The sequence below is a fragment of the Hydractinia symbiolongicarpus genome, chromosome 3 (genome assembly GCF_029227915.1).
Source record: "Hydractinia symbiolongicarpus strain clone_291-10 chromosome 3, HSymV2.1, whole genome shotgun sequence".
NCBI classification, from domain to species: Eukaryota; Metazoa; Cnidaria; class Hydrozoa; order Anthoathecata; family Hydractiniidae; genus Hydractinia; species Hydractinia symbiolongicarpus.
Window position 1 is genome coordinate 18,369,720 of NC_079877.1, and position 12,966 is coordinate 18,382,685.

At 37.2% G+C, this 12,966-nt stretch overlaps 1 long non-coding RNA gene across 1 annotated transcript; it reads left to right on the forward strand.

The window, feature by feature from the left end:
- Window positions 1-12,051: 12,051 nt before the first annotated feature.
- Window positions 12,052-12,376, forward strand: LOC130636090 (uncharacterized). The gene is made up of 2 exons (XR_008982214.1): window positions 12,052-12,084; window positions 12,210-12,376. It is a non-coding gene; the product is annotated as an uncharacterized LOC130636090 (long non-coding RNA).
- Window positions 12,377-12,966: the final 590 nt, after the last annotated feature.

The window sequence follows — 12,966 nt, forward strand, 5'->3', positions numbered from 1 at the left end:
GTATGCGTAAATAATCATACATATAAATTTTTTCAGAAAAAATGTCCTCTGTACATGTCTGATGTATTTATTCCATCAAGTCATAGAAGAGCTTCGACTCGTTCATCATTCCAGAGGCTTGAACAATCTTGTGTAAAAACATCCCAAGGTCAACAGTGTCTTTCCTACCTTGGACCCTCCTTATGGAATACTCTTCCTGAGGGTCTTAAAAGATCTAGTACTACAAACAGTTTTAAACACAACCTAAAAAAGCACTATTTTGATGTTATAACGAGAAGGGACTCAGATGATTTTGTGAATTAAATTCATATGATCTTTTGATAATCCTTTCGTTTTCGTTTTGCTTATCTTTTTTTCTATAAGGGTAGAAATGGACCACAATGGAAATCTCGCCTTGGCTTGTTTTGTGTTATCCAGCCATCAAACATATTAACACTCAGGAAAATTGCATTTAATTTTATTTTATATTTTTTATGATACATTTTAATATTATATATAGTTTATTATTTTATTTATTTGTTTTCAATTTCTTTTTCTCTGTAAATATTTTTAACGATTTTATAATGATGGCAAATATAACTTACTTACTTACTTACTTAGACACTTCGTTTGCCGGGCCTGATGAAGGTGGCATCACCCCACGTGAAAGAAGATGGCTTGACCTCGAGCTTCAGACATTAAGGGGTAACTTGAAAAGCCTGAAAAACAAGATGATCCTATACGACAGCAAGATTAACAAGGCAGAGGGCAAGGTAAAAGAACTTGAGAAGCAGAAGGTTGGGGCGGACGAAGGACAACAAGCTAACCTTGAGAGGGAAATAGAAAAGACGAAGCAGGAGATTAAGGATCTGAACGATAAAAGGAAGGCCATAGGGGAAGCACATGGTATACTATCCGTCGACATGTACCCCCAGCTGAGACATATCAAAGAAACGCTGTTGAAAGCAGGGCATAACCATAGCGAGTATCGTCTCTGCTATTGGTCTATTGATAAGCACCATTCTACTCTCCGTTACAGGGGGAAACGCCGGGGGTGCTGCAGGAGGAAGTGGCGCAGCGGGTGGTGAAAAAGGTTTTGTAGAGAAGCAGCTGGAAAGGCTTGGAAACTTTCTCAAATACCTAGCAGGCAAAGCAGGTGCCGCATTACCCGGGATCATCGGTACGGTAGTCTCGTTCTTTCTGAGGGTAGCGTCAACCATCGTGAAATATGCGGCAAAACATCTGTACATGGCCATCGCGGCAGCTGCCGGATTTGTCGTGCTCTATATAAGAAAAGCCTATTTTCTAAGCCATATATATGCAAGGATGAGGCCAACCCCCGTCGTTATTAATGCGGCCTTGGTATCCTCGTGTTGATTTTGTGGGGGTTGTTCAGGTATGGTAGGTGGTATGGTATGTTTTTGGAGCGGTATGGCCTATATGGTATGATCAGGAGTATGTATGGGAGGTGTAATAGGTGTGGTATGCTTAGAAGGTATAGGAGGTGTTTTGGAGTATGTATGGGTGTTTTGGCAGTATGCTTGAGGGGCGCGGCAGACGCATGGCTTACAATAGGCTTATTATTTAAGTCAAGATCGTTTTGTTGTTATATCCTACGATTTTGCCTATGCGCAGGTTCATGTCGGAGGGCAAAATGTACACGGCGTGCATGACGGCGAAATTTACCGGGGTCCTGGCATATTGTAGTACCTTTCGAAATTCCGTAATATCTCGACTTACATTCTCCTGACGTTGTACCATGGCCTCAAATTTTTGCAATAGAATTTGTCTTGCCGTGTAATTGTCTGCGTCGGACCCGATTAGGGATGTTTTGGCCCCCACTTGCGATTCTAGCAATAAGACCACGTAAACCCTGATACTCTCGCTTAGCTTGGTCAGACCTTCAGATGTAAGGCCTTTACTTGTCAGCATGATGAATTTTGCCCAATCCCCAACAACCTGCGGCCACCATCTACCATTCGTCAATGATGACATAACGGCCTTAAATTTATACATACTTTTGGGATCTGCGCCATACTCGCGGCATACCTGGGCGTATCCCCAGGTTGAGTAGGGGGTTTTGTACTGAGAAAGCCCATCATCATAAGGCATCGGTACCTTCATCCTTGCTAGGATACGACGCATGTGGTAATAAAGTTTGAAGATTGAGTTTATAAGGGGTACGAAACCCGTCATGTGCTTGGCACAGATGCCAAAGGCTGTTGTTGCACAATGGGTAGCGAAGTTCGCCTGAATATTCCAATAGTCCAGTACCCGCCCTTTCCAGCCCAGTTGAACGGGGTCATCAAGGTATGTCATTGTGACCTTGATTGCATATTTGGTAAACTCCGGAAATACCACGGAAATATGGGAGTCTGTACTCACGTACAGGTCCTGGTGCTCCAAGATGGTTACACCAAGTGGCCATTCTGCCCTTTAACTTTTGTACTTTGCCTTGGGGTTGTATGAGTATATATTCACCGATATAGAAAAGCCCACGATACTTGAGGATTACCTTGGACAGAACACTCGTATAGCCCTGAAATCCATCAGTATTCTATTCAGAGTTTACTATACGTAAGTTGGAGTCTGACCAAAGGGTGACCCAGATCAAGATCCTCAGCGGTTTATACAGGATAGAGGATATTGCGAGTATTGTCAATAGCCAAGCAGAGGACAAGATCAAACTATTTGTCCTGAAAAATGGATACTGCAGGCTCCACATATTTGAGCACCTTGGGTTCCTTTTCAACAGCTTTATTGCACATGTCCTGCGTCTTGAACCTGTCTGGGATATGCCTTAGCATGCGTGGATTCTTTTCAACAACCCCATTACACATTTCCTGCGTTATGAACCTGTCGGGCATATACATGAGCAGCCAGTGATCTTTTTCAACAACTTTGTTACACATGTCCCACGTCCTGAATCTGCCGGGAACATACCTCAGCAGCCATGGCTCCTCTTCAACCGCTTTGTTGCACATGTCTTGCGTCTTGAAGCAACTCATTTATTATAGTAGTATTATCTTGCAAAAATTGTTGTAAGATAACGCTTTTGGCAACCCCCACAACTTTTCAAGATCTGACTTTTCATCCTCTTTGAATGTTCGATTTAATCCTCCTTAATTTTAGCCTTTTCGGCTTTCTTCTGGCGATAGGCTCTTCGCCATTTAAGTTTGCTTTTCCTATTCACCAGCATGTCCCTACCAACAAACCAATCCGGTACATATTCGAATAAGTAGGCAGGTCCTTTCAATAACCCTATTATACATGTCTTGGGTCTTGAATTGATCCGGCACGTACATGAGTGCCCAGGGGTTCTTTTCAACGGCATTGTTGCACATGTCTTGCGTCTTTAACTGGTCCGGGACATAGCCGAGCATCATAGGCTCTCCTTCTACAGCCATGCTGCACATATGCTCCGTCTTGAATGGTCGTATATATACTTGAACATAAGGGGATTGTGTTGCACATGTATTGTGTCTCGAATTGATCGGGCACGTGCCTGAACAGGTAGGAATCCTTTTCAACGGCATTGTTGCACATGTCTTGCGTTTTAATTTTGTTGGGGACATCCTCCTTAACGGCTTTGTTACACATGTCTTACGTTTTAAACCGGTCCGGGACAAGCAGTAGCCTCAGGGGATCTTTTTCAACGACCTTGTTGCACATGTCTTGCGTCTTGAACCGGTCCGGGATAAACGCGAGCGCATAGAACTTCTCCTCAACAGTCTTGATCCAATTTTCCTGGCTTGCAGTATCATTCTTGAAATGTTGAAGCAGATCCTTCTTGCGCAGTCCCCGAACGCCATTACATAGTCCACGACCTCTCGCAATATCGCGTAATTGTTTCACAGTGTATGAATCCATTCTCCTTATTATATAGATCTTAACATCGTCAGAAGATTTCATTCTGCTCAAAACTAACACAGTTATTCCCCTCTTGAGTATGATCAGGGACTTCCCCCGTATGATATGCGCGTTAATTATTAGGGAATTGTGCTAGAATTTTTTTGGACCTCTTATTCTGCCTATTTTGATGACGTCACTACAATGCATTGAATATTAGGGAATAACCCTTACTCATTGCTGTATAATAGGGACTTTACATGGCTAGACATGGCATGGTATTGGATGGTGCTGGATTTGTTGCGGCTGACCGTGGGCGTGCGCGTGCGCGTTTTAGGGACTGTGCCAGAAGTAACATTTCTCTATCTCTCAAAAAGGTAAAAAATAGTAGCTATATATATTAACATAAGTCACACAGAGCTTCACCACCTGGAAATGTGCAGCACTCTTCGTGGCACCAAGTCATACAACGTACATATTGGACCCACTTTTCACCCTCCTTTGCATTGCTCCACAGTCCGTTGCAAACATAACACTCCCAGTCTTCAAGAACAAGCTTTACTTTTGCTTTCGATTTTCCATTACCGCGATCCTTTTTCGGTTTTAAGCATTTTTATCCATATTTTCCTTTATTTTGCTCTTTTTCGGCAAGTGTTTTTCCAATATATTACGATGTGGCGATGCTGTTATGATAATTGATTCCCCACCCTTTTTTGCTGGCATTTTAACGTTTGGTACAGGAACAATGTTTTCAAAACTTGCTTCAATGGAAAATTGAACAGCTTTCGAAGATGAAGGTTTTTCAACAGGTGTTGAAGAGAGCAGAACAGGTAATGATTGAGGTGTGTTGGTAACAGTGGATGATTGAGGTGCAGTGGTAACATTGGGTAAAGTGGTCTCGACTGATAAACGTGCATCTTCAGCATATTCACTATTAGGAATAACATCACGATTTAATGGTACATACAATTCCACTTGTTTTGAAACCAGAAACTGCATTTTGAGTTGTGGCTGCTTTACAATATGCAGTTGAAAAAATCTGGTCAACCGTTATTCTACCTCCGGGGTGTTCCTTTATCCATCGACTACATTCTGTGTGATAAGCAGTCTTCAGTGGCTTAAAAAAACTTCGATCTAAAGATTGTAACTTATGGGAGGTGTGCGGTGGTAGGGACAATAAAACAATACCATTCTCTCTACAATGATCCATAGTTTCTATGTTTTTCGTATGTGTAACATGACCATCAAGAATTAGTAAGACTTTCTGGTCCGAACAATGCACACTAAAGTGTTTGATATATGTTAGAAAAAGTTCGTTTGTTATCCAGCCATTGTCCGAGCACCCTCCTATTGTACCAGGTGGAGCATGATCAATAAGTTCAGGTTTCATTTTTTTCCTTTTAAAAATCATTAAAGGTGGCACATAAATTCCTGTAGCACTGGTGCAACACACAATTGTTGTTGTAAGTCCCTTCTCGCCGCTAGTAGATGAGGAGACACCTCATTGGTTAGTGTACTGCTGTTATGCCAGATTCATCACAATTATAAATTTAGTGTGCTTGAAATTTATAATGTCTAAAATATTTTCTAAATTGGTAAAATAGTTTGATACCGACTCCCAGTTAAGTCCATAAATTCGATTAAGAGCAACGCCTTGTGGTTTTCGTAAAAATAAAATTGGGTTTCTTTTAAGAAATCCTTCAACAAAATCTCTTCCAGCAAGACCCGAGACCACATTGAAAGGGTGAGGAATCTTGTTTTTATCGACATATTGGAAAACAATACGTTGAATGTCAATAATCGTCAAACCATAAAATACAGTGTCCATATCTATAATATACTTGACAAGCTTATCTTCCTGGTCCTTGGTTAGAACTGTCCTTTTAGGACCCAGTATTTTTGTATGTAAGTTACCCTCAATGAGTAGCTTTAACTTACCAGTTACCCTTCTGTGAAGAGCATTTTTAGGCACATAGAATGCATCTGCAGCTTTACGTAAACTCATCCCCTTATTTTTAACAGCTCGTATGGCTTCCAACATTGAATCTTCAGACCACAGCCCTCTCTGTGTTTTTCTGACATAATTTCTAACCATTTTGAATTGCAATCTAAAATATAGAAATAATCCTATGTTGTATGGAACCAAAACATATACAAAAACAAACCTAGAATGAGGCCTGAAAAATTATACTCTTGTCCCATCTTGCCCCACTAACATAACCTCACAGTTAACCTAAATTTCCAGGTACCACTGCCCAGTTAAGTTAAAAAATTTTTTTGTAAAGTTCAAGACACACCCTGGCCCTATCTAAAAACATATAAATAACTTATAAAATCGAATGAAACAAACACAGGAAATTCTAAAAACTAGAAAGATTTTAGACATTTTTTTAGACATAGATTTTAGACATAGTTTCTATTAGACGATTTAGCGAAGCGCCGCATCTCAAATATCACTACGATATTTTTGTTTAGTGGAAGCAGTTTCTATTAATTCGTTTTAATACGGTAAGTGTTGTTTCCATTAGACGTCTTCCATCACTATGCACACTATATGGTAATGAGTTTCGTTAATGTTTGTCACGATGGAAACTATTGTCAAAAACACGTTTGAGTGCCAGATAAAAAATAAATCAGTGGAAGAGCCCCAATGATTTGAAGATTTTTCTGTTTGATATCTTTTTTTGAAGTATATATTGCTTCTAACTGGTCTTGCCCAGTATCTTGGAAGTTTTCGTTCTTTTTTCTTCGTGTTTCTCCTTTTATTTGAACTTGGAGGAAAGAATACGGAAGGAGAAACAACTTCATTTCTGTACGCTTTAAATGTATTGAATTTTCTATTGTTTTTAATTTCAAAAGAATCAGTGCGTGAGGTGCTCGACCGAGTCTTTTTCACAAAAAAATGATCAAATTCCATATTCTCCTTTAATAGGGGCTAACTTTTTTCTATTGAAATCTGACTTTAACACGCTGCAGGCATGTGATTATTGTATGGAAAGTGTGCCTAATATAAGTCGGTAAACATTGCTGTTAAAAACTTCAACAATACGTTTGGAAATAAGCGCTTAACCATGATTTTAACCTATTTTTGCAGGCTTGAGTGTACCACTTTGATCATGAAAAACAATATAGATAGATATGCGATGGACGAGTGCCGACAAAATGTGTGCCGGATTAATGTTTATTCTAACTAAAGAAATAACTTCTTATAACAGAACGTCGTTTTAAAACGAGATATAAACTTTTTCTTTTTGTTTACAAAAGTGTCGAGCATGTGCTTCTTCGCTAATTATGTTAACATAAAAACAAAAGAAATTTTACCGATTTCAATATGGCTTCTTGTTTTGATAATATTATCAAATTCATCATCAAATTATCTAATTGTTTTTATAACCAATCATAGTTGCGAATTGTTATTCACGAATAATTTAGTCACACAACCGCCAAAATTTCAAATTAAGTTTCTATACAGACACCTGCTAGAACCTCACGCAGTGTTTCAATAGAATTAAAAGAGTTGTTTCTCCTTCCGTATTCTTTCCTCCAAGATTTGAATCAGCAACCAACATCTTCAAAAAAATTTCTCTTTTGCGTTTGCGTCTTTCATTTAAAAATGAAATCACTGAGCTGAACGTATTACATGTTGAAATCCAAACATTAACATTTTGCATACTCAATAAACTTTAGTCGACGCCATTTTGAGCAAAAAACAAAACTGAACAAGTTTTCCTTACTTTTATTATGTTCAAGTATGTCGAAACGTTTATTCACCTGTTTCCATTTAAAAAAATATCGTCTTAAAGGGGGATTTTTACGAAGCGAATTGAACGACGAACTCGATGGCGAATTCGCTTTTTAATGTTCACGACAAAATAAATTAGGCGCCAAATTCATTGTTTACATTAGTTAACCGCGTTCTGATTGGTCAAAAACTAGCAGTGAAACCTTTAGCCGCGAAAAAGTAGGAACTATTTCTACTTTTCAGCGAAGCGAATATTTCGATGCAAAATCAAAACAAACAAAACTGCGCATGCTCAGATACAATTCGCCGACGAATTCGCCGTTCAATTCGCTTCGTGAAAGTCTCCCTTAAGAGCTATCCGATACATGTTATGTCACTTTGACGATCGGCATGGAGTGATAGCTATCCGAGAGCCAATTGTGCTGAAAGAACACATTTTAAATGGAAGCAAAACACCTATCCGATATGCTTGTTAAGACGCTGCGATAGTAAATCGTCTAATGGAAAGTAAGTGATAGCTAAAATTTATCGCACATTCCCCTCACAAAATTATATAAAAAAACAAAGTTTCAGTTAAGTAACTGAAACTTTTTTGTGTGACTTTGAATATTGTCTTGAAGTAGAATGGCGTGTTCCACAACAGCTCTTTATTTTAACACATTGTAAATTGTCGAACGACAGAAAAGCAAATTAAATATAAAAATGTCACGTCTTACATATGTCCCGTCTTGCCCCGCATTACGCTATACCATCATTGTTGATTTAAAGTAAATTCAAGCTACTGGCAGTTGAAGCACCAGTCAAATTGCCTTCTGATTGTTGGTTGATAACGCATATTTCAGCGGTAAGGTTTCGAGAGGTTTCGAAATACCATATGGGAAGATTTTCTTTCGAGATTTCTGTAATTGATAGTGATAGCAACTGTGTTCTGATCAGGGGCGGATACAGGAATTTAAACAAGTTAGTCGATTTTTTTACAAAGTCACTAATAAATAGGCGTTAAAAGAACGCAAGGCGTTTAAGGGCGTTTTTTACTTAGCGCATAAAATCCCATTTTAAAAATACATTAAAGCCAATATGAGAAAAACCAAGCAGGGACAGCTCTATATATTAGCTACTTTTTTACTGAGATTTAAGCATGACATCTTTCATAAAGTGACCGGTTTGCAAATCGTGTTGAGGTCATAATTTCTGCACGCTTTGAATAAAATTATGGGTATTTTAGCCCTCTATCCAGGAGGCATTTTTTTAAGAACTACAAATTTTTTTATACCGCATGGCTTACTCTACGCTGGAGAGCATACTGCAATAGAATTTTGGTGACCAACTGAATAAAGCTACGGGACACGGCAACAATTTTCATGCGATTGCAACAACAAAAAATTTGTTGCAATTGCATGCAAAGTTGTTTCCTTGTCGCATGAGTTCCAGCACATGAAATAAAATTTATGAAAATGAAACCAAAACATGTGTGACAGTGATTAATAATGGCCGTCGCAGTTGATCGAAGTATAATAATCGCTTTTATTGCCCTTCTTCTTGATGAAGAAGAAACAAAGAAAAAACAATCCAAACGATCTATTTTTGACAAGGCCATGGTTACAACGTAGGAAGGTCGATGGAGCCTTTCACACCTTGTTCAAAGGATTAAAGGAAGAAGATCTAGAAGGATTCAAAGGATATGTAAGGATGGATGTTGGTCATTTTGATGAACTGGTCCATCTACTTGCTCCAGTTTTGCATAAGCAAGATACCAACATGAAAGAATGCATAAAACCAGAGGAAATGTGTTGTATCACATTAAGATATCTTGCAAGCGGTGAATCATTCAGATTTTTAGAGTATTCGTCGTAATACAACCTCGTCCAGGGCATCTTGTATCTTTTCTGACCCCAGGACGGCGATACGAACATGGCCCTGGAGGAGGCTGGTCCGATATGAAACCTGATTGGCGCGGATATATCAAATAATTATTGCGTCATACAAAGCATTTTGGCGAGGCAGCGAGTCTGTGACCAACAGGAGGAAGCTGTTCGTATTAAAATGGCGGAGGAGGTGTATCAGCAGTATCAAGTTTTTTTCAAAGTGAAAAATTTAATAAAAAGCATTACTAAGCAATGAGAGTATAAAATAAGACATCATAAAGTAATACTGCTTACATGACAATATTTCAATAGCTGGGAATGTTTAATAAAGCTAGAAAATTAGCTAGCTAGCACACTATACCCAGAAAACTATCAAGATAAGAAAAAAGAAACTTAACTTGTTTCCAAGTGGCCAGGTTTAATTTGAATGACGTTGCATAAAATTGCCACCCATGTTCTTTATAGACAAAATAATTTTGCACGAAATATCGAAAATGTTTTTTTTACAAAATATATAGCTATACATTACGTTTTAAATTATATCAGGTTGTTATTAGTGGGCATGTTTTATTACCTTATATGCTTTGGTTACTATAAAAGATATAAAAAGCCAATAGGTTAACCCTAGGAGCCATTTTATCATTGAATTCACATTTACCCAGCCTAATTCAAGAAAATTATAAGTGCAATAGCTTCAGTTAAAAAATAAAGTTATTGACTTGAAACTTGTTATGGAGTACTTTTAAACCAATCTGATAAAATATAATTTTACACGAGTCATAAAACATTTACAAAGCCATTTTGAGGAAGAGAAAAAGGAAGATTTTCTTAAACTGATTCTTGCTAGGCCTTTTTTAACACGCTATGAAGAAATTTCAGAAAATCGAACTCAATCAAATTTGATTTAGCACTTAATCAGGCACATGGTTAAATCCAGGATGTACTGAAATGGTGGTAGATATTTAACAGCTCGCCACTGTGATATATTATCTCAACAGTTTTAATACAAATTACAAAGTAGTAAACATAAAAAGTAACAAAAAAAGTCTAAACCGAGTATAGAATTTATATAGCGTCCCATAACTTCAGTAAAAATTAAAATATTGACTTGAGATTTGGTATGATATGGTTTTAGATTGGTTTGATGATATTGAGCCAAAGAATAGTTCTATTATCATCATACTTTCTGAGTTTCAGAATTCAGCCCTTTTCAGAGACTCCGATAAGCCGTTTTGACAGTATATCAATTTTGACCAAAATACAGATTAAGAAAATTTTAAAACCTATTCTAACCTCAGAAATAGGTCAGATAAGATTCAACCTAAAATTATGCCAGTGAACAAAAAATTTAGTTGCAAGGAATATCTCTTTGCTGATATCTTTTTGTGATAGGTTGCTCTTATGAGAATACTGAATTAATCTTCACGGTTAGCTAGTTTGGCATTTTAAATATTTTCCAAGCAGAATGATAACAATAAATAGATGTATATATCAATAAAAAATCGATTTTTGAACAGCAGCAGAATTTTGATAAGCTCTAAAAAGTGCGAATTTATGAAACTAATTTTGGTCCAAAATCCCCAAAATAATTTCCTCAAAAAATTATTCCCGAAACATTTTTTTCTCAAGGTAGCAATACTTTGCTGTTGGTAAAGTCGTATACCAATTCTTTCTAAACTATTAATGCAGTGATACATTAAATCGAGAAAACTGATCACACGTAGACTTGTCGATTTCAATTTTCAAACAAGCATAATGCTTTTGATAAATTTTTTGGATTATTTATGTTTTAAACAGAAAAAACCTTGTTTTTGTATATCTGTGTGTGCAAATTAAATGTGAGCTTGTTGAGTAAAAAATGAAAAATCTGCAAGGCGTTTTAAAAACATGTCATTAAGAAAAGAAAAAGCAGAATTTATCAGTAATGGGTGGCTTTTTGGAAATGTTAAGGCCACAAATGTAAAAGAAAAAAATGCTTCTGAAGTAAATACTTTTCTGAAGCCTTTTTCACCCAATATAACTGCAAGCAGTGAGTCCACCATATATGAATTCAGTTTCAGTTAAGTATTGTTTAAATACAGAAAAATCTTTGTCATCATATAAAAGCAGTAATGCAGACACAGATATGAACTCACGGTAAATGAGAATTCTAAAGTTCAACCAAAATGAATAAAAAATGTAAATGTTAATATGAGGTTAAATTTCTGCCTAGCTACTTTCAGTCAGGCACCTAGAATGATACGAACATTTAAAAATTATGTAGCCATATTTGCACCTTAGAGAACCAACGAAATGTTCAGACGGGCAAATCATTTACTAATTTCCAAGTTTCCCCTAGCTACAAGTTTTGCAACCCAGTGGTTGCTAGTCAACCAATTCAGTGAAATACACATGACTAAATTGCCTGCATTTCTTCTAGTAAACAGCAGCCTAAATAACATTATTGTATATTTATTCATTTACACAAAACAATCAAGTGCAATATGCTAGAAGTTTGTGTGTTGCGATAAGAGGAATCAAAACAAACTCGTGTAGTAGAATATTCTGCCCCCCTAGATTATTCTGCCCCCCCCCCCCGTAGTTGTGACTAATTACTTTTAGTAGCAGCTATTTGTCCGGCAAGGCAGTTTGGCAAGGAAGCGAAGGAAGGTTAGTTGAATGTCAAAAATAATCTCTGACTTTGGCTTTTTATAATACGAATTAATCAAATTGGTATAAAAAAGGAGTCAAAGATGTATTTAAAGTTAAAAATAGCCAAATTCATACTCTCCGAGGAAACGAAAATGTTGACTGGCAGTTAATGGAAAAGTTTTGGTTGTGGTCAGCTAGCTGCACAAGCTGTATCTAGCTACCCTTGTTGTCTGTTTTTCATCAGAGATGTCTAAATATTGCCATGACCAGAAATTACTTTGCAGAAAAGCTATCATCGTCACGAACTACCGTAAGAAATGTTTTTAAATGAGATTGTTATGCCTTTTTGTGCTGTAGCAATTGCATGCTAGGATGCAAACGCTAGATGAAACTATAGGTCTCATTTAGTCTCTTTCTTTGCATAAAGGTATTGTTACCTTTACATGAAATCAAGCAGAAGGTATCAATGTACACTAGATAATAGTTTTAAAGCCTCACAAATGTTTCTATAGAAAGAAATGGGCCAAAACTTTCTCCAGTGAGTACATCTTTATCTTACACAAGTAGTATAAGTTCGCCAAAACTTTGCAAAAACGCCTTACACGTATGCTACAAGTGCTGGCTTATTTACTAAAGGTTATATTTATTTCGGTTATGCGTCCTCAATCACCCTCCGTCCACCGTCCTAAAGACCTGTAATTTGCCAGGTTACATTATATACATATAATTAATATTAATGTAAATCAATTTTAAGGGACAGCAAAATTATTTTAAAAGCAAAAAACAATACTTTATAGCCAAAATTTAATTGCAAATTTTAAACCCTTTTATGTTGGAGTATATACTTTGTAGTCGGTGCAATTTGAGGCAGCTATTTGAGGCAGAGTATTAATTTTGAGG